Source organism: Theropithecus gelada, chromosome 12 (assembly GCF_003255815.1).
Source record: "Theropithecus gelada isolate Dixy chromosome 12, Tgel_1.0, whole genome shotgun sequence".
Lineage (NCBI taxonomy): Eukaryota > Metazoa > Chordata > Mammalia > Primates > Cercopithecidae > Theropithecus > Theropithecus gelada.
Window position 1 is genome coordinate 107,231,509 of NC_037680.1, and position 4,296 is coordinate 107,235,804.

Consider the following 4,296-nt stretch of genomic DNA (forward strand, 5'->3'; position numbering starts at 1 on the left):
TGTGTTTTTTAACAGGCAAAACAAATTTTTAAATTATTAAAATTATGATATGACGTGTATAAAAACTATTATATCTGTCTGAAAGTGATTCATCTAAAATATTTCTTTCTGTAAATTCTAGGTAGTAATTTCAGCTGTCTTTTGAGGTCTTTTCAAGGTTGTGACTAAATGACAATAGAAAGCATTCTGTTAACATGAGTTTAAAGTTATTGATTGTTTATCATTATTTCCCCCAAACACCTAGTACTATGGTTTGACTGTGTTCCCCAAAGTTCATGTGTTGGAAACTTAACCCCGATGCAACAGCACTGAGAACTGGGATCTTTAAGAAGTAATTAGGTCGTGAGGTTCTGTTTTTAATGAGTGGATTAACTCTATTATCCTGGGAGTAGGTTAGTTATTTTGAGAGTGGGTTCCTAATAGCACAGTTTCTGCTCACTTCCCCTTTCTCTTTCACATTCTCTTCCCCTTCCGCCTTCCACCACAGAATGACATAGCAAGAAGACCCTCACCAGATGCCAGCACCTTGATATTGGACTTCCTGGCCTCCAGAATTAAGAAATAAATTTCTTTTCTTTACAAATTACCTAGTCTCAGGTATTCTTTTATAGCAGCAGGAAAAAAAAAAAAACTGAGATACCCGGATAAAATGAATTGCAATCAGAGTAAATTTAATCAGGAAACAGTAATTCTAATTTCAAGCCCTGTTTGTGGACATTTGGCATCTTCCTTGCCTGGACCACTTCTTGGTGCTGAGCTAGAGGTTTCCTATTACTCTATTAGTCACTTGCAGAGTAACCCCTACTAAACTCTAAACAGAGAAATAAAACCCCTCGGAGGTTTTAAGTGGTGCCCAAGGAGCCAACACAAAAGGAAATCACGTAACAAGACTAGGGACACCTGGGAAGCTCCAGGAACTCAGGAGTAAGACCAGGCCCACCTGACACCACTCTGGTGTGACTCTCAGACCCATCTCACCAGCAGAGGTTAATGTGGCAAAAGCACTATTGCGAGAGACAAAGAAAACTTTACCTACCACGGGCAGTTCTGCTTTGTCATCCTGCTTGCCATGGTCCTACACCTCACTGCCATTCTGCTACTTGCCCTTCCTACTTGTCTCTACACACCTCTTCTGACTCTCATTCTTTTTGTCTCCCTGGATCATCTTGGAAGATAAGTGTTAAAATGTCAAAAATCGCAGAGCCTCCAGCATCCTAGGTGTCTAAATGACTATGGGGATCACAGACCCCTAACCTCTCTCCCAATGCCCCCCACAACTCCACTCATGACCTGGAACACTGTAGATTGTCCACAAAGCAAGAATTAATTCCTATTTATTTTAGCAATTACAAAAGTTCAGGGTCTATTTAATATAACATAGCATACCCTAACAAAAAAGATTAATCTAGACTGTTTAGAATTTTTTGTTTTACTTGTGAATGATTTCACAATCATATTTAATGTTTCATAGAAATTTTTTTAAGTTCATTTGTATACCAAGAATTCTGATTTGGACATACTTCTTTTCCTAACATGCATTTTCAGAGATTTCTCCCCAATAGCCAGGTAATTACAAAGCAATGAGAGGAAAACAGAAACAAGATCATGTGATGGTCATTTCTCTCTGTGTATCTCTACCTTTCTAAGGAAAATGACAGCTATAAAAATGAATTCTAGCAATCAAAGCTGGTAATTCCAGCTCTTCCTTTAATTCCCTATTTGGCATTGTAAAAAGAGGAGGGAAAAGTCACCTTAAGCATCTGTGGGCTTTGGTTTTGTCATGTATAAAACAGGGCAATCAGTAATTCATTCTGCTTACATTTCATGATTGTTGTAAAGTTACAGAGTTTTTTGCAAAACCCTTTGATAAACCACCGTGTGTTCAATGACAAATAAAAAGTAAAATGAGCAAATATAAAGTAAAACTCTGCCCTGCTATTCATGAGACTGGATTAATAGATACAAAGTCAGCTGCAAAGTTAACAGGAAACAATACTTCTCCTAAGAACTTGCTGTAGCTAAGCTGGACACGGTAGCTCTTGCCTGTAATCCCAGCACTTTGGGAGGCCGAGGCAGGTGGAGCATGAGGTCAGGAGTTCAAGACCAGCCTGGCCAACATGGTGAAACCCCGTCTTTACTAAAAATACAAAAATTAGCTGGGTATCGTGGCACATGCCTGTCATCCCAGCTACTCAGGAGGCTGAGGCAGGAGAATTGCTTGAACCAGGACCCGGGAGGCAGAGGTTGCAGTGAGCCGAGATGGCACCACTGCACTCCAGCCTGGGCTACAGAGCGAGACTCCATCTAAAAAAACAAAAAAAAACAAAGAACTTGCTTCAGCTATATAAAGTCACAACCACCCACTGTGGGGGTTTCAGAAAATAAAACACTGTGTGGCAAAGAAAAAAAATCATAACAATCCTCCTTTTTATTTTTTTTATCAAATATGCTTACCCAGAATCCTCTTTTTTTAATGAACACTTGCTTACTCTTTAAGGAAACTTGCTGTCAAAAATCACACACATTTCTTCTGCTTCTATTTCTTGCCTGGGGCAATGTTTGAAGATGGATCCCTGAATGGGTATGGGGATCTCTCCTCCTCCCTCCTTGCCCCCAGTCCCACTCAACCTCCCTTAACCCAGAATAGAACGTGTTTGAATGGTTTTCATATGTAACAAATAGACTTCTAGTGTTTAAGACATTCTACAGCTCTTAAAACTAGATGGTAAAGGCCAGGGGCAGTGGCTCAGGCCTATAATCCCAACACTTTGGGAGGCTAAGGTGGGAGGATACCTCGAGCCCAGAAGTTTAAGACTAGCCTGGGCAGCATAGCAAGACCCCATATCTACAAAAATTTGAAAAATTAGCTGGGTGTTGTGGCGTGCACCTTCGGTCCCAGCTATGTAGGAGGCTGAGATGGGAGGATCACTTGAGCCCAGAAGGTCAAGGCTGCAGTGAGCCATGTTCACTCTACAGCACTCCAGACTGGGTGACAGAGAAGACCCTGTCTCAAAACAAAAACAAAAACAAAAATACATGGTGGGAACTCCCACTTAAAAAATGCTTTTTTTACTTATCAAAAATGTAGCAAACAATTAAAATGAGTCTTTTGTAAGAAAAATATGTACACTTTTACATTGACTTACCTTATTTGACATCATACCTAGTATGTATTTCCAAATTAATTTTGTTCATAAAATCCATGGAAGAGAAACAGTTGCTGGTTAATAAAGTCATAAATCAGCTGGCCATGGTGGCTCACACCTGTAATCCCCGCACTTTGGGAGGCTGAGGTGGGTGGATCACCTGAGGTGAGGAGTTAAAAACCAGCCTGGCCAACATGGTGAAACCCCATCTCCACTAAAAATACAAAAATTAGCCAGGTGTGGTGGCAGGCACCTGTAATCCCAGCTGCTCGGGAGGCTGAGACAGGAGAATCGCTTGAACCCAGGAGGCGGAGGTTGCAAGGAGCCAAGATCGCACCACTGCACTCCAGCCTGGGCAACAAGAGTGAAACTCTGTCTAAAAAAAATTAAAAATAATAGTAAATAAAAAATAAAGTTATGAACTCTGTAACAATTAACACTGCAAACATGTTTGATTACTATTTTCCTCTCTTCTTTCTAAAGAAAACAGTCATCCGCTGAACTGAGACTCAGGCCTATCTGTTTCTGGTACTAGCTCTGTCCTCAATTCTCCATGTGACTTTGTAAAAGATCTTTAAACACTTATATGCTTATGTTTCCGCATCTATAAAACACGGATAATGACAAGTTACTCTGCCTACCCGTTATGAGTGTTGTAAAGATACAAAAAGATGTTATTTCCAAAATTGTTTTGAAAAAAGTTTGTAAATAAGCCGATGGTATGCTGAACACCTATCAGAAAGACTATTATTTGGGTATTTCAGGTCTTTTCAAATTTTTGATGATAATATTATATATCATGCAATCAAAAATTACTTTTTTGTGATCTTTAGATGATGAGGGTTGTTTGGGGTGGAAATCAATACATAAAAAAAGTACCTCAATATGAATAGGTATGTGTTTTTTTCTGACACCAAATGTGTGGCATCTTTTCCAACAACAAACGTATTCTTCCGAAACCAATCAGTTCTTTAACTTCTCTGAAACCAACTGAGTATCCAACAATTCAATTTAATTATTTATTTTAGCAATTACAAATGTTCAGGGTCTATTTAATGTAACACAGCCTACCCAAATCTCTGAAAGTTGGGGTCAATGCCAACTCTGGCACTACCCAGAGCTGGCATTGACCCCACAGGCTAAGATGTCA